This window comes from Kogia breviceps, chromosome 3 (assembly GCF_026419965.1).
Source record: "Kogia breviceps isolate mKogBre1 chromosome 3, mKogBre1 haplotype 1, whole genome shotgun sequence".
In the NCBI taxonomy this organism is placed as follows: domain Eukaryota; kingdom Metazoa; phylum Chordata; class Mammalia; order Artiodactyla; family Physeteridae; genus Kogia; species Kogia breviceps.
In genome coordinates, this window is record NC_081312.1 from 14,525,017 (window position 1) to 14,547,298 (window position 22,282).

A 22,282-nucleotide genomic window follows, 5' to 3' on the forward strand; every position below is an offset into this window, starting at 1 on the left:
TTGTGTCCATACATATATTTAAGTGTCTATAAAACACTGCTAGTTGTCCACCAGTATCCATCCTTTCCTTCTTCCTTTTAATACTAAAACCCCAGAGCTTTAGCTAGCTGAGCACCATCTGCCAGCGATGACTAAATGACTAAGTTCTGGCTGATGGATGAACATGGCACGGATGGATCCAACATCTGGACTTTGCCTTTAAGACGAAGGCGCAAGCCTTTCAGGTTCTCTTTCCTCTTTGCTTCTAATTAGGACAGGGGCAAGGTGGTAGTGAGCTACTTAAGCCCATACAAATGTGGGGAACACACAAGAAGATAGCAGAGTGACAAGATGGAAAAATTCTGGGTTCCTGCCTTCAGGGTATCAGTTGCTCCAACACATCTCACTCACCCCCTGCCCTGCCACCGGGCTGCGCACCATCTCAGGCTGTTTCGTGAGAAGTAAAAAACAACCAAATTTTTATTTAAGTCAGTGTTATTTGATCACTATTAAAACAGACCCCCAAATGTTCTTTTTTTTTTTTTTTTTTTTTTGGCTGCATTGTGCCTTAGTTGCGGCACATGGGATCTTTCGTTGCGGCGCACAGGCTCTTTGTTGCGGCGTGTGGGCTTCTCTCTAGTTGTGGTGCACAGGCCCTAGGGCGCATGGGCTCTGTAGTTTGTGGCGCGCGGGCTCTTTCATTGAGGCGAGCAAGCTCAGTAGTTGTGGTGCGCGGGCTTAGTTGCCCCGGCATGTGGGATCTTAGTTCCCCGACCAGGGATCAAACCTGCATTGGAAGGCGGATTCTTTACCACTGGACCACCAGGGAAGTCCCTGACCCCAAAATGTTCTAATAGGAGTGGTTTACATTCTGATTATGTACATTACTAGTGACTTACTGTATTAAAAACTTCCACTTTTCTTAAGCAGGGAGGATTAGGGTAAAACACTTTTATGTAATTCATTGCATCCTCAGATTTAAAAAGGAAAAGAATACATTTTACAGCTGCCCCAGTGACTAGGTATTAGTGTCCAGTCCTTCAGCGGACATGACCCCATCGAGGGCATGTGAACTGAGCTCCTTATGGTTCATATACAGATAGAGGAAGTTCATACACACTTAGGACAGCTAGCTGCTCTGTCCCCAACAGAGCAAATGTCACAATGGTAATTTGAGAATGAAAAGGAAAAGTTTCCATTCCCAGGAGAATTTTCTTCCCAAATCCTGACTCGGTACCCAAGTGAGCATCTTTAGATTAAGACCTTCCCGGTCAGTTTCTCTTCTCCAAGAGCTGGCCCCAGGGACTCCTCACTCCTGCACCACAAACAGCAGAGCAGCTGCTCCAGGAAAAAGGCGACCCGCACTTGCTGGCCCGCATTCTTGCAGCTCCAGCCAGGGTACCAGGCGGGTTGGAATGCTTGCTCTCTGCAGAGTGGTTCAGCGGCTCGGGAGCTCTGCCCAGAGGGACAATGTTTGTGTCAGAGCCACAGGTGGATAATAGGGGAGTCCAGGGACCACCTCTAATTCTTTCCTGTCCCTTTTTGCAGCCCTGATGCTGTCTGATCACACTAGCTTGTGCCTGATCTCTTGGGTCAACTTGGCTTCTTGGCCTTAAAGGCCAGTCTGGTTTTTCGTTTCCCTCTCAAAGGGCGCTTGGAGCAGAGTGAGGCAAGGCACCTGGCCCCTCCTTTTGGATGGGGCTGAGGCCATCCGTTCCAGTCATACTGATGTACCTTGACCTTGGGCCTTTTCCCACACTTGCATTAAGAATTGGGTTGTCACAAATGAACTTATCTACCCAAGACTCACAGGCATAGAGAACAGACTCGTGGTTGCCAAAGGTGGGGGTGGGGGAGAGATGGAATGGGAGTTTGGAATTAGCAGGTGCAAACTATTATATATAGGGTGAGTAAGCAACAAGGTCCTCCTGTAGAGCACAGGGAACTATATTCAGTATCCTGTGATAAACCACAATGGAAAAGAATATGAAAAAGAATATATATATATGTGTATAACTGAATCACTTTGCTGTACAGCAGAAATTAACACAACATCAACTATACTTGAATAAAATAATTTTTTTAAAACGGCAGCATAAAAAAAAAAAAGATTTGGGCTGTCAGGTGAGTGGTTCTCAGGCTTCTGCAGTCTATGCGTTGCTTTGATGCAAAAGATATTGGGTTCCTCTTACGCCGTCTGTGCCTACTGCTTCAAAACGCACAACAGAGGCTCCTGGCCTGAGTAAGTACAAGGTGAGCACTGCTCTAGCTGACACACCCACAAGCTAAGCTGAACTCGGTACTGCCTGTAAATTAAATTCATGGTGGGAAAAAACAAAGTCAAGCAATACTGAATTCCTTCCCTCCTGTAGAGGCTGGAAACTCAACAGTGCAGAGGGTCCTGTGCAAGGAGAAGAAAACGAGGCCCAGGTAGCAGGCAGTGTGTGCATTCTGGTCTGGTTGAACCGCGAGTGTCCTTGGGTGGGGTTTTGAATTCTAAAAAAATGAAAGTGAGAAGTGAAAATTCCCTTAAAACACCAGTTCTCTTATCAATTTGCCTAATAACCAGTTGACCAGCAATTCAATTCTGTGTGGAGTGTTTTTCGCGTTTGTTGCCACTATCTCAAAAAAAAAAATTTAATTTAAAAATTAAAAAGAAACGTAAACTAAAATTTAAAAACAAGCTGGATGTACCCTTCATTTACAAACCTTATAACGCCAAAGAGATGGCAAAAACAAACAACCAACCAAAAAAACCTAAGGACATTCCTATGTAAAAACACTCAAAAAGGTTTCAAATTATAGGCAAATTGCTCATCAGGTGACTGGCTTTAAGCTAATTGATCTAGAGTCAAGGGCATCCAAAAGTCAGCACTTCTGTGCTCAGGGACACTTTCTCGGGCCTGTATTCATCTTCTTTCAGACAAAATTCTAATCAACTCTCTTATTTGGTTTCCCAGCCTCTGGCATATTAGATGTGAATCAAAACAGGGAGGGAACAGCCAGAACCAGGCCACTTGGTGTGTTCAGAAGGCCATCTGATACCCTGACAGCCAGGGAGGGGAAGTGGAGGCCAGAGAAAATTAAAATGCAAATACAAGGATGAGAACGTTGCACTAGCGAGGGGCCTTGTCCTGTGTGCTGCCCGGTCTGCCCTCCTGCCTCAAGGTTCTCTGGCTTCTGAGGGCACCTCTGTATTATAATGTGCATAATGCCAGCCAGATCATGAAAAATATTTATAACAGGCTGAATCTTACGTTATCCAGTTTGCCCAATTCATTGTTTTCTCATACAATCCATCTTAGAAAGGTTTTCGTCAAAAGGGACCAAATCATTGACTCTTGAATTGGGACACCCATTGGAAGAAACCAGATTCCCCTGCCCTCTGGGAGAAGCCTCCCCGGAACGCTGCTAAGGATGCATCTAACGCTGCATCTAACGCTAAGGACGCTGCTAAGCCATCCTCCCTAAGGATGCCTTCTGCTGCTTCATCAGCTCCCCCAGGCCAAACTAGAACAAATCCAATGGCCTGGAAGATTTCACTCCGAGAAGTCCTCTTTCACCAAAATGATGTAGCATGACCAAATCCAGTTCATTCTTTTTTTTTTTTTTTTTTAGCAGTTAAACTTTCATTTTACTTGAAAAAATTTTTATTTACCTTTTTCTTTTTCTTTTCTACAAAAGGCAGATAATGATTGTTGATCTGCAATTGTCGTGTTGTGCACTTCCCGAAAGGGGGCGAAGTTGGGAGCTGGGGCGGCAGCTCGGAGGATGCCTTCACCGGCAGGACTAAGGGGACAGGCGCCCCCGCGGCCCCCTCTCCCGGCCTAGCTCATGTCGATGGTGTTGAAGACCCACTCCGTGAACTTCTTCAGCTTGTCGGAGGCTTTCTGGACTCCTGCAGCCTCAGGTTGTCCTCTCGAAAGTGCCCGGTTCATTCTTGATATTCAGGGCGATGTGGGTAGGAGGTCGTGAATAGCCCAAATCACAATGAAATCTACTTTGGATTATTTGGTGGCTACTGGTCCAGAATGGCTTCCTTCCTTAAGGAGATGTATTAGGATTTTCCAGAGGAACAGAACCAACAGTGCATGTGTATGTCTGTGTGTATATCTATATCTATACCTATATCTATATATCTTTCTATTAAGGAATTGGTTCACGCAATTATGGAGGCTGAGAAGTCCCATGATCTGAGCTGGAGACCCAGGAGAGCTGGTGGGGCAGTTCCAGTCCAAGTTCAAGGGGCTGGGGACCAGGAAAGTTGGTCTAACTTCCAGTCTAAGTGCAGGACAAAACCAAAGTCCCGGTTCAGAAATAGAAAGAGTGAATTCTCCCTCACCTGCCATTTGTTCAGTTCGGGCCTCCAATGGATTGGATAAGTCCCTCCCACGTTGGGGAGGGCAATCTGCTTCACTCAGTCCACAGATTCAAGTCCCTTCCAGAAATACCCTCACAGACACACCCAGAATCATGTTTAGCCAAGTATCGGGGTACCCTGTGGCCCAGACAAGTTGACACGTAAAGTTAAGCATCGCAGGATGCTAACCAATTTATTGCTGCTTCCTGCTGATCCCAATCCCCCTTTTACCTCAGCCTGAAGGCTGACCCATCTCCTTCCACCCTTGGAAGAATATATGTGGGCGAGGGCTGAGAGGAGCATTGCCTAACTTTAACCTCCAGCGATAATTGATGCCCACACCGATTTATCTGATACTCAGTATCTGTCCTTTAATAAGTACGGTTGCTACAGTTATTTTTTAAGTCCTTTACAAGCCAGTACATTTGTGAGCACACCTAGAGGCTGTGTGGCTCTTGCAAAGAGCATGAGATCAGTTAACGGAAGGCAGAGTTGTACCTCTGAATGTGTGACTCCAGGCCAGTGGCGGACTTCGGAATCTCAGTGCTCTCCCATAGGAGGTGAGATTGCTGATAATTGCCACAGTAATTCATAGTGTAATCTTGTCATAGTCAGATGAGATGACCTGTATGAAAACACTTCATAATACCCAACAAATATGGAAGGGTGAAGTAAAGGTAAGAAATGACTGTTTTTTACTGCTGTGACTCTGCTCCTGAAGTTTGTAAGTACTGGTCAGGATTAGTTAAAGAGTCATCACTACCTGCCCTGCTGGTACTCGAAGACTAGACTTTATACTGGACTCCTCTTGAGATGGCTTTAAACAAGTGACATAGTCCTTTGACCAGTAAAGTGTATATATACCTATTTTCTGTTTTGCCTTATCTTACCGGATGCGTTGATCGTTATTATCATAGTATGTAGTCAAGAATGATTCAGTTTAGGAATATAATAGTCAAACTTTGCTGATCTTTTGTAGGATGACTTTGCCATAGCTCTTGCAAATAAAGTAGTGGTTTCTTTAAAACATGCCAGCTCAGAGTCACGGATCTGCATTTTTAAAGCCTGCAATTGATTGTTCAGTGTGAAAATTGTATTCCAGTGAAGCACATCAGCATGTAAATGTAAAATGTGGCCATTTTCATCTAGATTGAATATTATTAAGTAGCCCAAGGGATAGGCTGTACTTAAGATTTCGAAGAGTGTACTTTTGTTGACTGTGATGAGTAACCCCCGTCTTGAAAGTGGCATACCAGTTTGAAGAATGGGAAGATGGCCCAGCAAGACAGTATCTACATGTTTTGGCTTTTAGGTGTGATGAAAGAATTTGATTTTTCTTCACCGATCCAAACATTTGATAAGGGCAGCGATTTGAACTTGATGCAAATACGAGAATGTTCAGATTCAAGGAAAATCACATTTCTTTCTGAACGATGGCAGATTTCCATCCTGTTCGTCCCTCATTCATTCTAATACCTTCTTCCATGGGTTTAGGAACAAAGGCCAGCTGGGGACAGATGAAGCCCTTGTTGGGGTTTATGCTTTTGCCTAATTAAAACGATTGGATTTACAGCCTGCTAATGCAGCTCTAGTTAGAAGGGAGAACAACTCTTAGCTTGGATCCACTTCGGAAAGTTTGAAAAACCTCCGCCTACCTTTCACAGAACTGAGATGGCACATTTCTGATAGCATCTTCATTGTGGTGCAATTCCATGATAACTGTTCTTAGGTGAGATGAGATGCTCACCTTTTTTTTGTCCTCCGCACACCGTTTTAAAAGAAAGAAACAAAGTTCTCCATTTCTCTCAGGAGAAGTTAGTGAAAAGATCCATGCCTATTTGCACCACCTTAAGCAGATACCCAGCAGGCTAGGCTGGCACACAGCTCATTTCAGCCATCCGTATTTTCAGGTGTACCATATGTATTTAGTACATCATTTGATAATGCTAAAAAAATATTAAAGCAGTGTGAGACTAAAGGAGAAAGAAGATGAATGTTAGCATTCCCCCGGGGTTCATGGGTGAAGGAATTAACACAGCGTGGCACTCTACCCTAGCTGTGTTTGTTTCCATGGCAACAGCTACGTACATGTTTCAGACTATCTACAGTGACACAGTTGCAGAAATAGTAGCTTGCAGGTTTCTGATATCGCATCAGTGGACAGGCAGCACATACTATATTAAGTAAGTGTAAAAGAATTTAAAATATAGCTCTGATTCAGATGTCTATTAGCTCAGCTAAGCGATGTGTCGGGGATTTCGGCATTCCCCTTCCTCATGACAGCAAAATCTGGGCAAAGTTGAAAGTTGCAAGATTCCAGTCAAACAATTATCCTTGCTTGGGTAAATATCATCAAATGAAATAAATGTGAGTGAGTCACGAAGGTAAGAAATGGCTTTTGTAGATGACATATTTAAGAAGGATATTGTCAGTGAAGCTAATTTTTTGGAGGCCGGGTAGTGATGGGTAAGGAATGTAAGCTTTGGTTGAAAATAGCTGAGTCTTAAAGCAAATCAATGTGCACCAGAATCTTTAACTGCTGCTGAGTTTATGGCAACTAGGGTATTTGAATGTATCATTCTAAAATTGCTTTTTTATAAAAATGATCAGCTGAGGAGCAGAGAGGTTGATTGGGTATGCAGTTAAAGAGAAATTGGGGCTCCATTGTCTTTCTGGATGCTTATGTAAATATCTCCCTTCTCACCAGGATGACCCTGGTTTGTCTTTCACATTCGCGGCTACTTTTTGGTACCATTTACTGTCCGGTGTGTTTATGTTATGCTGCCACATTGTAGCCTGTTAAGACTTGAGTGTCGGTTAGAGAGCACCCAAGTAAAGATGATAGACTTTGTAAGTGTGTGACTTTGCAATCAAATGGTACAGTAATTTAGGAGGAGAATTGTTCAAATGAGTAATTAGTTACAGGCTAGACCTCTGCTTGTGAATAGTAACCTAGGTATTAGGTTAATGAATTTTGATGTGTACATTATGATTGCGGGAGCTTTCAAGTATGTTGTAGTTCAGTTTATACTGAGTTTTTCATGTCAGAATATTTTTTATTTATGCCCATTATTCAGTGTAAGCCTGCATTTACCGTACAGTTTTATTATTTATGTATCAGGAAAGAGAATGTAAAATGGCATGGTAATTTAAGCTAATCTATTCATTTGAGGAGGATTCATTTTCTGACCATAGGTGGACTTTTACAAAAAGTGGTATGAGAAACGCAACTGTTGTATGTGTGAGACTGTTTTTTTATGTGCACAGGGAACTGTCTCCCATGTCTACTGCACACTGTTCTTCACAGTAATTATTTGATTGAATGTTCAGAGAACACCTATGGGAGGAGGGGGTTCGGGAGCTTCCTGCACACCTGGGGGTGTGGGGGGCTGGGAGAGATTTGGGGTTGTGGGTCAGGGATGGAACCCTAGAATGTTTGACACCCTAGTGGATAGATACGATTTGCCTTCTAAATAAGGTGATCCAAAGTGAAACTAGTGTTGAAACCTCGCAACGATGCCCATCTGTAGTCCAAGCCACCCAGAGACGGGAAGTGAAGTCTGTGTCTTCTAAGGGGAGTTTTTGTTTTTGTTTTTGTTTTTTTTTTATGGTGGCTCATACTAAAGGCAGCTCCTTTTTCAGACAGGGAGCCCCTCTGCCTATTCTCACACTCATCTCTTTAGTTTCGGGACCCCAGCCCATCTTTGGGGCTGGCGGGAGGGCAGGCTTGCAGACCCCCTCCCCCATGGCCTGAGCTCCCTGGCGGGCCCTGGGTATCCTGGTGGGCAGCCTCTCTCTGTGACAGCTGCAGGAAGCCACCTGTGCTTGGTCTCCTGAGGCAGAGAAACCAAATACTATTGGTGTGATTGTTTACTTGATGTTCTGCTATTACATTTGAGGGGCCCTGGAAGCCTTGGGTTCATGACCCTTGAGCTCTGAAACTGGAAATCAAAAAAGTGCCAATGAACTACTTTGGGTGATAGTTCAACTTTTGCCTGTTTGGGGAGTGTAAGCCCTTCCAACAGTTGACACGTTTGTATATATTTTTTTCATCGTCCCAAAGTACTTTCCAGTGTAAAAAAAAAAAAAAATCTCCAGAAAACACCAGTCTAAGTCATGGTATGTTAACTCTTTCGTAAGAATAGAAAACACATAAACCCAAACATAAAGCCTTAGGCGGCGCCAGTCATTTAAATGCAAAATCCTGGCAGTGCTTGTAGGAAACTCAATTGCTTCCATCTGAAGAGCCAGGAAATTGATTTGGAAAAAAAAGTAAATTTGAGGGATTCCCAAATAGTGGCAGCATGAAATGAATAAGAGAAAAATGAAGGTACAGACTGATCTTATTACCAATAGTAAATGGTAATAGAATTGCCAGAATAAACTTCCTGGGCATAGTTCATTTAGAGTCTCCACTGCCTGCTTGTTTCTGAAGGTTCTTAGTGGTCACAGGGTAAGAGCCAGTCCCCAGGCCGCTGTCCAGGCCTTTCCACCATTAGTCCCTTTCCAGCCTTCTCTGTCACTAGGTCTCTTTCTTGAGCATACCGGGGCCTGCCCTAGCGTAATAAATACTATATCCTGGCCTTGTGGGGAAGTTTCTAGGCCTTTGCTCTAGCTGCTGTCTCTGCCTAGATTCCTTTCCTCCCACTTTCCCAGCTTCAATGCCAATTCCTCCAAAAAACCTTACAGATCTCCCGCTGTCACCCTCATTGGGATGATTTTTCCATCCTTTCCATCATGTTCCCATAACAGTTGGTCTTCAAATTATAGCACTTATTTCACTATATTAGGATGAGTTGTATCTTTTCTTTTTTTTTGTTTTGTGGTACGCGGGCCTCTCACTGTTGTGGCCTCTCCCGTTGCGGAGCACAGGCTCCGGACGCGCAGGCTCAGCGGCCATGGCTCACGGGTCCAGCCGCTCCACGGCATGTGGGATCCTTCCGGACCGGGGCACGAACCCGCGTCCCCTGCATCGGCAGGCCGATTCTCAACCACTGCGCCACCAGGGAAGCCCTGAGTTGTATCTTTTCTGAACTGTGATGTAAATGTATCAAAGACACAGGACCCTGATTTAGGTACTTCTGTAGCTTTTGTCATACCTAGAACAGTACTTCAAACTGGTTTTTCATTGAATTCTTAAACATTTGCAAAGATATACATCATTGAACAATCTTCTGCTCAAAGACAGACTGTTAGATACTGAGATTCCTAAGTCTGTGTCTGTCACAGAACCAAGCATCCTGACCAATTCAGCTACTTTCAGATGCTTCCAAACTTCTGGCTGTTTGGCATCACCTAAACGTGGAAACCAGGTGAATGGCTGACATTTTTTTCATCTTCATGGAATCAAAGATTTTAGAGCCAGAAGGAACTTTAGGGAGCTAAAATCATATTACAGAGGAGAGAATTGTGAACTGGAGCCTGTAAGTGACTTTTTCAAAACCACATGGTTGTTTAGTGACCCAGGTGTGTGGATCCAGCCGGTAATATCTCTACGTGGTCCTGCCTCCTGAGCCTTCCTGGCTGTGGCCTTGGGTCCCACTGAAGATATAACCAGTCAATTTCCTTTCTGCCGCCTTTTGGGATCGGCTGGCCTTCTATCTGTAAACACCGTCATCCAACAATAATTCCATTAACCACTCTTTGCTCAAGGCTGATATCACTGGGATAGAATTAAAAACAAAAGGGAACTGAGAGTTGAACTCAGGGGAACTGGGAGCAGTGCTAACAATTCATTAGCCATCGCCTTGCTGAAGCTACGGCAGCTGCTGGATTCAGTCAAGTTCAGACCCTTAAAAAGAGTGGAAAAAAGAAAGCACATAGTTTCCAGTGCCTGGGCACTGCACAGCCGGCCAGCTGGGCGTAGCACCATGGCAAAAAGATCTGTTCAGTTTCAGAAATACGAGACCCCGTACTTGCACACAGGGAGGGAGGGGACTGTAGCTGCAACTGGGCCTGATTTGGCATTACTTCTGCTTGCAGTTCTATCAGGCACAGCTCCTATGGGAAGTCCATGAGTATCTAAAGAAAGAACCAGCCCTCCAAGTTGACAGAAGGAGCAGGCCTTGTGTGTGTGTGTGTGTGTGTGTGTGTGTGTGTGTGTGTGTGTGTGTGTGTGTTTAAGGGCCTGTGTCTAAGGTCAACAGGCTCTTTAAGAGAAACTCTTGGTTTTCTATGTAAACGGTGTACTTCCTCTGGTCCAGAGTTAGCCTGTTAAGGCAATGAAGCACAATTCAGGTTTCTGAGTTGGAAGCCTGATTAATCTTTCTGCCAGTTACATATGGAAATAAATTAGTAAATGGTCCATCTGGGACTAAACTACTGCAGAGATGATAAATTATCGCCATCGTATGTCTGTGTTGCTGCAGACTGAGTCGTGCTCACCAGGAGCTGCTGAAAGATATCTGGATGCTCTAGCGAGGTCAGAGGAATAAAAGTTAAAAAAAAAAAAACAGCAGTAAAAAAATTTACCTTGAAATGTTTCTTGGGAGGACAGTTTGGTCGATGCCAAGTTTGTACCTTAGAACTGCTCTGTCTGCAAATATTTAAAAGGAGGGTCTGGGCATAAGAAACATTTTACTTTCATATTTTCAAAGGCCAATGCAGTAACAAGTATTGATTAGTACCCAAATGTCTCAGTGAGTAGGATAGTATAATTATATATCCAATAAAAATATACCCCTGTGTAATAGTGCACCTTATAATTTTCAGAGCAACTTCTTGTCTGTTTTCTTATTTAAATTTCAAAGGTGGGACAAGTCAGTGTCTCTAATTCTTGATGGATGAAAAACTGAGGTTTAGGAAGTTGAGTGCCTTGCCCTTAATGACACAGATGGTGGCTAAATGGCAGATCTGGGGTGAGCAACCGATTCTGAATCCAGCTTCATTTCCATCAGAGCCCTGCAGGACATCAAAAACGTTTTCAGTGTTTCATCATTCATCTAGCAGCACCAGGAAATAAAGCCTTCTATTTATGTCCGTTTTCTAGAAGCAAAAGCCATACCTTCTTGATCATGAAAAGTAGTTTCTTTTCTCTAATTAGAAGTGTTGAGTTGAGTATTAGTTTAACTTTTTTAGGGCATGTTTTAATTTTTTTTAATTGAGGTATGATTGACATAAAATTGTATTAGTTTCAGGTGTACGACAATGATTCAATATTTGTATACGTTGCAAAATGATTACTGCAAGAAGTCGAGCTGACATCCGCCACCTTACATAGTTACAAAAAATGTTTTTTTCTTGTGATGAGAACTTTTAAGATCTACTCTCTTGGCAACTTTCAAATATGCAATACGGTCTTATTAACTATAGTCATCCTGTATCTCCACGACTTACTTTATAACTGGAAGTCTGTACCTTTTGATCCACTTTATAACTGGAAGTCTGTACCTTTTGATCCTTGCACCCATATCTCCCAGTCCCTGGTTTAACTTTTCCTTTGGACTAAGGCACACCCCTCTCCACTGGAGTTATTTTATAAAGCTAAAACCATCAGTGCCTTCAGGGGCTTTTTAGGTGTGGTAACATTTTGCCCCTTTGCAGAATGGCCCGAGGCTACTGTGACATCCGGGTTCTTATGCCTGCTTTGAAATTTTCTTTTGTGTCTTCCTCCAGGGCAAACCTTCAGCAGTTAATCCTTGAAGCAGCTGAGGTGCTCCCCTCTAGAAAAAGCAGTTCAAAAAGTACAGAAAAGCAGACTAGACTTAGAAATTATTAAATCACCTGGTTTATCAGATGTCAGTTTCTAAACATAAGCCATAGGTGCTGCTAAGTAGTCTTCATACAAGAAAGAGAAGCAACGGGCCCCTAGCATTTACGTGTCTGTGCTTGGCAGTAACCTTGTCTCACCAAGATCACCTCCAAGTTTCTTACGTATCAGCCAGACCTGGTTCCTCCATGTACCTGAATAGCCCTCATGCTTTCTCACCTCTGGGCCTTTGCTTCAGCTTTTCCCTATTCCCGCCTGTCAAAATCCTGTGCAGATCTCAAGTCCCATTACTATTGTCTTGATGCTTTCCTTTACCGGCCTCCCCACACCAATCAGAAACAAATGTCTCCTTTGAAACCTTCTATCTCTTCGTTAGAGAAAATAACACAAGTCTGTACTTGAGTTGCCTGTATACCTGTTTTACCTCCCATAGAGGACAATACATTTCTCAAGGGCAGGGGTTTCACTATCTTCTCTCTCTGCCCTTTCTTCTCTCCCCAGTCCCCAGCCCAATACTTGGCCCTTAATTGAAGCTTAACACGCAGTAGAGTAGGGTAATTTTATTTTTTAACAATGGACTCAATGTCTTTGGATGGGTGGATAAATTAATGATTTAAGATGTATCAGTATCACTTGGAGGGCTTGTTAAAACAGATCCCTGAGCCCCACCTCCAAATATTCAGATCTAGTAGATCTTGGGTAGGGCCAAGAATCTGCATTTCCAACAAATTCTCAGGTGATACTGATGCTGCCCTTCCAGGGACCACAGTTTGAGAACCACTGATAGAATGAATTATTAATTTCCTAACATTCTCACGCTAAAGCTCACAGGCTCACACCATTCTTTTCATTAGAGAGCCTATTGCTGTGTCTTCCTTGATGTGTAGTTCAAGAAAATATCTTCCATTAGAAATTATTATGCCATCTATCTCGTGTACCGACTTTTCTATTTTGTAAGATTATAGATTAACTGTATCCTCCAAACTTGTAGCCCGTTTCGTGAGCTTTAGCTTGATGGCATCTTTTTCTCCAGGAATAGAGCCAGCGTAATTTTATTTTACAACAACAGACTAGAGAGTCATTGACTTTGCAGCCTGTATACCTGGTCTACGCAGAGGATCCAGGCTGGTTCTCGTGGTGGAACGCTGGCCTTGAAGGTTTGCCGGTGCTCTGATGTTTTTCCTTTATGTAGACAAGTGTTTCAGTGGCAGCTGAAGTGAAGTAAAATGATCTCACAAATGTCTCAATGGCAGCTCCAGTAAAATAAGATAATCTCATAATAACTATGGCATGTATTTTCAAATCTCTGGGTCCTTTTGGGCCCCAATGAGGCAGTTTCAAGAACACTCCATCACGAAAGACCCAGTGCTTCAATAACTTTCCAAGAAATAAAGAGGTACAGTTGCAATTGACTTTTTCGCTGAAGTATGTCATATTTTAGAGAGTCAGGCCAGAGATGACATCCACTGTGGTTGAGAGGGTTCTCTCTCCTCCTCTGCTCTAATCCCGCCTTCCTGCTGTTCCTCTCCACCAGCCACTAGACGCGTCGTCTCCTAGAAGACCGGCGTTCTCGTGATCATGGAGGCCTCTCTGTCCTTTCTGGGGCAATGCTGACCTCGGTTTCCTGGACCCACTCTGACTCAGGTAACCAAGCTTTGCCTTCCCCAGCTGGCTTACACCTCATGGAGATTGCACTGAATAAATGAAATACCAAAGCTATATTTAAATGCAAATGCCAAATTGATTGTTTCTCCAGCAATTGGTATCCTCCCCCTCTTCCTCCCGCCGCGTCTTCTTAATGATCAATGTATATAGCTGATCAGACTGACAATGTGGTCAGTGAATTTAGGCATTAAGATAATGAGAATGTTGAGTCACATCTTTATTTAAAATTTTGGTGTGTGTCATAGACACAAAGCAACAGGAACATTGCTGGGAATTTTTGTATAGAAGCTAGCCTCTGCCGTATGTAGTTTCTCTAAATCATTTTCTTTCCCATAATACTATGTTTCTTTTGAATTGTATTAATCTTTCTAATGTTGGACCTTTTAATTGAGTTTAATAAGTATTATTGAGTATCTGTTATGTGTTCTCAGGGCAGATGGGGATAAAAAACTATAAGACGTACAAAAATACAAGATACATCCGCGTGAAGCTCAGACCTTAGCCAAAGAGCCATAAGAACGTGGCGGACGGTGCGCAGCTTCCGGCCGGAGCAGTGCATTATGGTAGCTCTCTGGTTCAGGGAATTAAGAGACTTTGAGGATTGGGACTGAAATAATCAGAGAATTCATGGAAGAGGGAGGGCTGAAGGAGGGCTTGGTCACTGTGGATCATTCAGCCAAGAGGGGAGAGGAGCAGCCTGGCCTGGCCCGGAAGGCGGGAACGAGCCTGCCATGAGCCTAGCCAGTGAGGACCAGACGGGGCTTGGAGGACCCTGAGCCTCTATCCCAGCCAGAGCCAGGCTCCTTCTCGGGGCCTGGGTCCCTTAAGGTCCCCCTGGGGACACCTTACCTGCTCTGTTACAGAGCCACCTTGGCTGACAGCTTCCTTCAGGGGACCCTAGTCTCTGGTGCCCCAGCCCTGGCTTGGCTGCTACCTGGCTGGCCTTCTGCTTCCTTGAGCTTGCCCATACCTGGCCTCTGCCTCTCTACCTGATTGTTTATTCTTACATACCTGCCCCTCTCCCCTCTACACTCTGCCTGGCAGGTGGGGCTTGACAGGGCCCTGGGATGAACCAGGTGCTGTGTGAGGTCAGTACCTGGTGATTCACAATGGGTGATTCTGAGCTGAGAAGTGGAATGGAAGGGTAGGGAGAAGAAGCCAGGAACGTGAGTTTGGACGTTGATGCTAAGAGTATATCAAGAGTTCTGAAAACCAGAATTCAGGGAGGGCCTCAAGGCTGAAGCTGGGGCCATAGTCAGGGATGGGAGCCCAGTGTGCTGATTCATCTTGCAATGGCCCAGCGAATCCTGCCCACACCTCGCTCTTTTGGATAAAGCAGTGGCGGCTTTCCTGCCCTGGGCCTTGAGGGTGCTGCTGAGGGTCGCCGGCCGAGGCTCCCGCCCATCCCGTCAGGTCTGCGTGGCCACACACCACCTGCCTTACTCGCGTGCTCCAGTGCTTCTGGAACTGAGACCTGGCTGATCCAAGGACTCAGGCCTTCCTGGAGTCAGAGCCCTGGATCACCAGCCACCAGGAAGTGGGAAGAACTAGAATTACAGTGTTTGCGTTCCCCTCCCACAAAAGCGACTGCCTAATCCGTTGTTGCCCTGCCTCTTCTAAGCCTGGGGTGGGTCAACTACGGCCCCGCCAGCCAGGCACGGCCCACTGCTTGTTTGGGGTGGACAAGCTGAGATGGTTTTCACATTTTAAAATGGCTGGAAAAAATTAGAAGAAGAATAGTATATTTTGCCTCGTAGAGATGACATGGAATTCAGATTTCAATGTCCCTAAATTAAGTTTTACTGGAACATAGTCATGTTTATTTATTTCCAGGTTGTCTACACCAGCTTTTGCGCTACAAGGGCAGAGTTGAATGGGTGTGTCAGAAACCATAACGTATTTACTTTCTGACCCTTTACAGAAAAAAGTTTGCTATCCTCTGGCCTAGGCAATTGATTGACACAAGTGTTTGCAAAGTTTGAGGCGTGGAACTTTTTCCCTCATAAAGAAAATAGGATTGAAGGATGAGTAGGATTTGAATAAGCAAGAGAGGAAGGGAGGAATTTTCTAGATTGAGATAGAGAATCGGTGGTCATAGTCTAGTTGGATTTTTCTGTTCATCTATTTAACTTTCAGTTAAAGCTAGATATGACATTGAGGCTATTTCATTTCAGGAATCTAATTATTAGGGTCGTCTTTAAAATGAGGCATCCAGGCTTCTCAGGTTAACGTAAATGTTGGAACAAATCAGCACCAAATTAAAATATAGCCTGCAGGACTTCCCTGGTGGTCCAGTGGGTAAGACCTCACACTCCCAATGCCGAGGGCTGGGGTTCAATCCCTGGTCAGGGAACTAGATCCCACATGCATGCTGCAACTAAGAAGTCCGCATGCCACAACTAAGAGTCTGCATGCTTCAACTAAGACTGAGCACAGCCAAAATAAATAAATAAATAACAAACAAATAAATAAATACGTATATTAAAAAAATATATAGCCTGCATTTTGGAACTTTCTTTTTTTTACTTGGCACTGGGTATGAACTATTTTGTTTTAAACCAAAAAAGCATTTTGTTTTAAATCAAGTAAGCATTGAAGATTTGCCATGAGTAAGCTATGGCATTTAATCTTGGCAGCATTTTCCCAATCGGGTGGGAGTTTTGATACTGTTGAGTGAAAACTGGTGAAAGTTGGAGATGTGGGTTCTAATTGGACTAGCTAGCTGAGCCCCAGGGCAGGCTGTGGGATACTAGGGTAAAAAGTACACTCCCAATCTCAGGGTTTAGTGCAATAAAAGTTTATTTCTCACTCACCCAGAGCTGGATTGCACGAGTGTGGCTTTGCTGCCTCCCCTATCTTGTGACACCTACGTCTCAAACTGTGGCTTCCTGGTTATTTCAATATGTGAAGAATAGTTGAGAACACACACTCATTCTTAGGTGCCTTAGACCAGAAGTGACTCAGACCAATTCCACGTCCACAGTCCATTGGCCAGAACTAGTCACATGACCCTGTCTCGTTGCTGGGATAAAGATGTATGAAAGATCTCTAAAAGGTATAACGAGTTGTAAAATATGTAAGATATAATCATTACCTAACTTCTTTACTGGGTCTTGAATGGTCATGGGCTGGAGTTGGGATAGTCACACATGCCCCAGTGTGCCTGGAAGCATCCTAGCATTTGCCAGTTGACCCAACAGAATTATAATACAGCCCTTCCTTTCACACCTGGAAATATGCTGGTATGGACAATACATCACATGATCACCCCAGCTTGACCCCACTGGTCATCCTTGAAGATTAATGTCAGCTACTGTTTATTGAGCCTCTTCCAGAGGTCACACTGTCCTCAGCTTCTTCCTGCCTTCTTTCATTTAATTCCCCAAACAAACTTGTGAAGTGGGTACAAGTAATCTCATTTTAAGAAGAGGTGACAGATGCAGAAAGGTTTAAATTGTGCATGATCACAGCTAGAGAGCGGCACCACTTTGCTTTGAACCCGGCTCTTTCTTGCTCTTTCCAGCTCTTGCACGTGACTGCCTCACTCATCCTTTACGAGGATTGTGCCCTTCACCACGTGGGGCCCCACTTCCCTGACACTGGCTTGGGAATCTGGTCCCAGACCACACACGGGGAGAAGGGTACAGCTCTGAGTGGTGAGTTCAGCCCTTTTTGAGCCTGATGAGAAGCCAAGTCGTGGAATCATGAAAGGGTTCTCCGGAGCCAGCAGTTAACAGGTTCAGGGTGGCAAGCTCTGCTCCTGACTTTCAGTTGGTCCCTTTCTACCCGCTTCCCTGATGTTGACAACTGCAGCTTGTTTTAAAAATGGGCACCACCTTTATATATAGGCAGAAAAGATTTTATTTTGAAATCTAGGGTGGAGTAGAACTCCAGCCAGTGAAGACTTGCCATGTCTGTGCTGTGCAGTTGATCCAAACAGGCATCTTTCCAACTTAAACAGTGAGTAGAAACTGAGCTCCATTTTCAGGAAGTTTGTTTACAAATTTGTTTATTAAAAAAAAAAAAAAAAAAAGCCAAACCACAACCAATGACCAGTTTGCTTGAAGAATAATATCAGACAAAAACCCATCTACTCAGGAGATGGTTTTAATTTCCCTGGTTCCTGGCCTTCCTCATCACTGTTCAGAACTGACCCCGTGGAATCAAAGGGAATAGTCTCTGAAAAATGGACCAAATGTATCGGAAGCATCTATTGCAATGCTTGCTTCAAGAAACCCCCCAGAGGGGGCTTCCCTGGTGGCGCAGTGGTTGGGAACCTGCCTGCCAATGCAGGGGACACGGGTTCGAGCCCTGGTCTGGGAAGATCCCACATGCCGTGGAGCAACTAAGCCCGTGTGTCACAACTACTGAGCCTGCACTCTAGAGCCCATGAGCCACAGCTACTGAAGCCCGCATGCCTAGAGCCCATGCTCCGCAACAAGAGAAGCTACCACAATGAGAAGCCCACGCAGCGCAACAAAGAGTAGCCCCCGCTCGCCACAACTACAGAAAGCCTGAGCGCAGCAACAAAGACCCGGCGCAGCCAAAAATAAATAAATAAATAATAGATTTATTTAAAAAAAAAAAGAAGAAACCCCCCAGAAAATTATACATGTGGTTTCTAGATGTACAAAGAAAACTAAAGGAATTCCATTATGAAAGAAAAATTAGATGGAAATTTCTAATCCCATCTCATAAACAATATAGGAATAAGTTTAACATATTCTGCTTTAAGCATGCATTTAATTTGTGCTGTGGGAACCAAATAATCTTGCTAAGATAAAACATTCTAATAACGATGTATGTAAATTTATTTGTACAAAGTAATGGTGTAGTTGCCTATAGCAAATTGCTTGGAATATGAAATGATATTTATGAGGTCTTTCTTCCCCCCCCCCCCCCCCCCCCGAATGAATACAGTGGAGAAACTAAGAGATTCCAGAAGGGAAAAAAGAAATCCATGTTCAAAATGGGGTCTGAGGCCAGAAGAGGCAGAGGCAGCTGGACAGGTTAGGGGGGGTGTAAATAGTCGAGAAACTCAATTCAATATGTTTTCCTGTGATGGTCTCATTATTTGAGGCATTTGTGAAGCCACACAAAGAGTGTGTGTGTTAGATTCTTAGAAGGCTAGAACCCTTAATTTTAGTGATCATAAACAGCGCAGACACCAAAGCTCTTTCAGAACAGCCGACGACAGATCACTTGTTGTCAGTGTGCCCTGAGAGACAGGGTACTTACAACATGCAGTGCCAAGAGGCCAAATGTAATTAACAATCGGGCAATTAATCTCAGTTCCGAGTTACTTTAATGCCAAGGGAAGTTATGCTTGAGTCATAAATGGGGCCCAAATGTTAATAAACAAAACAGAAAACTCTCCCAAGGACTGATTCATAGACCTATGGGGAGTTTTCCTATGGCTGCCCGCTTAGCACGTTTGCTTATGGCTCTAAGGTGTTTCCTGGAAACATTTCATTAAATAGAAATCCCCATATATGGAACAGAGAGAGTTTCTGGATCTGGGCTTCGGCCTTGTAAATAAATGCTCCGTGGAATTTGCCAGAACCTGTACTATTTGGAAAAGATATGACATTAACACCTTCGTTGTAGACAACATTTAATTTTTTTTTTTTCTCCAAGTATTTTTACTCTCTCACTTGGTCGCCACACTCATTTTTGTGAAGAAGGTAAGAGTTTGTATTCTGTATACAGAGAAACTGAGGGGCCGCAGAATCTCCGAGGAAGGTCACAAAGCGAGACATCGGTGGTGGAGGGGACAGCTTCCCCACTAACGTTTGTCTCCTTGTCATCACAGACTAAAGCAGATGAAAGAGATTCGTGAACTTCGGAGGGCTTGCTTTATTTAAAACAAGCTCAGAGTTTTGGTCGCTCATAAACCATGGTGGAATTGCACCAGCTCTCCTGAGAGAAATGGCTTTGTCTAATTGGACTGAATGACTGCTGTGGTGGTCCAAGGCCTGAGGGCTGACGTGAGGCCTCCTGAGAGAGAGGGCCTAAAGCCTCAACAGGACTTGAAAGCAGAGTGAAAACAGCGCTGGCTTCTAGGAAAGACGGGATGGGCTGCGTTTTTAGCGGTGCCAGTTAAAGTGCATGCACCGTAAAAGCTGTGGCTTCTGGCAGGGTTGCTTGTAGTGAGTGACCCAAGGATGCCAGCGGGAGGCAGTGGATGTTGGGGTTAGCGTATCAGCCAGAGTTTCAGATTCCTGTCCCTCCTCTTTCCAGCTGAATGACTTGGGGTGTGATTTCTGAGCTGTGGATTCCTAGAAAATAATGGAAGGTATCTGAGCCTCCATTTCCCCATCTGTAAAAGGGGGATAATGATATTTACCTTATAGAGTTGGCATGAGAATTAAGTAAAATAATTCTTATAAAATGTTTGGCACGGGGGAGGAGGGTTGGGTGAAGGGGATTAAGAGATGCAGACTTCCAGCTCTAAAATCAGTAAGTCGTGGGAATGTAAACTACAGCATAAGGAATAGAGTCAATAGTACTGTCATAATTTTGCATGGGGACAGATGGTTTTACTTGTCGTGGTAATCCTTTCATAATGTATTCGGTGGTCGAATCACTGTGTTGTATACCTGAAACTAACATCATGTTGTATGTCAACTACATGTCAATAAAAAAATAAATAAAAGTAAAATACTTGGCACAGTGCTTGGCAGACAGTAAATGCTCATTTTATGGTAGCTCTTAAAATGATTATAATTGTCATTACTTAAGAATGTATGTTCCCGGGTGGCACAGTGGTTTGAACCTGCCTGCCAAGGCAGGGGACAGGGGTTCGAGCCCTGGTCTGGGAAGATCCCACATGCCACGGAGCAACTAAGCCTGTGCGCCACAACCACTGAGCCCACGTGCCACAACTACTGAAGCCCGTGCACCTAGAGCCCGTGCTCCACAACAAGAGAAGCCACCGCAATAAGCCCACGCACCACAACGAAACGAGAGAAAGCCCGAGCCTAGCAATGAAGACCCAATGCAGCCACAAAAAAAGAATGTATGTTCCTGACTGATAATTGGAAATGAGATGAAAATCCATCTTTTATTTAATGAGAATGAATTGAAAAGACTTCTAAGTCAGTTGTTTCTGTGTACTGCAGATAACAAGGTAGATATGAGAGCTCCTTCAACAAAGAGTTCTTCATGTTTGAAAGCCCTTTGCAAGCTGTTTGCCAGGGAGAGATAGGCCAGATACAGAGCTCTCGTCTCAAGGGAAGAGGGAGATTTTTGCACACAGGCCCTGAGCTGGCCACTTTAACATATATGGTCTTTGTTTTACAAGAATTCAGAAATTAACTGGTCTAAATCCTTAGTTGTTGCTGAAAGCCCTGGTTCGGGTCCAGACTCTGCAAGTTGGTTCCCTTCGGAACCGTCATCTTGGCTGGTGGAAGAGTAGGTTTGTGTCAAGATAAATGGATGGAAATCTTTGGTCACTTGCTCCTTCTGTTGTCTGCCTGCAGAAGACGGCATCCACATTCCTTGCACATGTGTTCTTGGCCCTCGTGGGTCAGGCCCCTAGGCTGAAAGTGTGAATACACCCTTTTGTTAGAATTCATTTCCATTAGAAGCATGCATACTGCTTTCTTGTCAAGGGTTGAAATGAATCCGATGTAAAATGTGTTGATTTTTTTTTGAGGTGGCCATATAGTTACATCACCTTAGGAAAGGTGTTTCACAGAAATTCTCTGCAGGAAGATAAGGAAATGTGAAACATTCTGAAGTGAAATGAGAAAGTAAGTAGTAATTCTCAGATTCGGGATCCAATCTGTCTGTTTCAGTGGTTCCTGGACACCAGGGGCCCTCCTGTGTGGAAGGTAGAGAGATTCTGAGGGGCCTGCTTGAGTTTACAGTTGATGGGTTGTGGGGAGGAGGGGGGAACAAACAGATATGTACAAATAAGTGTTCAAAGATGAACTTTTCCCCAGTCCAAGGCAAAGAGAAAAATAAGCTCAAGATAGTTCAATATTCTTTACTTGGAAAAATAAAAAGTTGGCAACCTACGCCTCTCCGAAACTATTTTTGAAATTTTATTGTGGTGCAAAATCACGATCTGGGAACCTCCCTGACTTGGCTTCTCTCGCCCCTTCTCCTTGGTTCCCTCTTCACCTCCCTCTCTCTCCTCCTTACTGGCTCCTACTGCTGTTTACTGGAGGTCCACAGCCTGTGGCTGTGGCTGTGGCTCCTTATTAAACAGGAGATTAGCAAGTGTTAGAGACATAGCATCAATTAAGACTTTCTTCCTGCTTTAGGGAGGAGAGAAGAAAGGCATTTGAAACGATGAGTAGGCATCTGGCCACAGCACTCTGGCTGAAGAATACGCAGTCCCACCTGTCTCCTGGTGGAAATCGGCAGAACCCATCCACCCTGCAAAGGCAGAGGGTGAACTGTTACTCCTGGTAAAAAGTGCCATAGTGTGCTGTTTCCCTGTAGTGGGCATATTTCTGTGTCCACGTTTATTGTACTCTCACTCTGGTATATGCATGTGAACTCCCAAAATGGATATTTGGGCATTAACCAGGGACCGAGTCTTTTGAGCCCAGACTCAGAAC

The 22,282-nt window shown here is 44.1% G+C and overlaps 1 protein-coding gene across 5 annotated transcripts in view; it reads left to right on the plus strand.

Moving 5' to 3' along the window:
- Positions 1 to 22,282, plus strand: part of FOXN3 (forkhead box N3) — a 406,391-nt gene that overhangs the window by 91,702 nt on the left and 292,407 nt on the right. For 3 of the 5 annotated variants that reach the window (XM_059059250.2, XM_067027916.1, XM_067027914.1), the window contains exon 2: positions 13,582 to 13,691. The exons of the other annotated variants lie outside the window; for them this stretch is intronic. The gene's annotated coding sequence lies outside the window, so the exon portion shown is untranslated. The remainder of the gene's footprint in view (positions 1 to 13,581; positions 13,692 to 22,282) is intronic. 5 annotated transcript variants of the gene reach the window in all.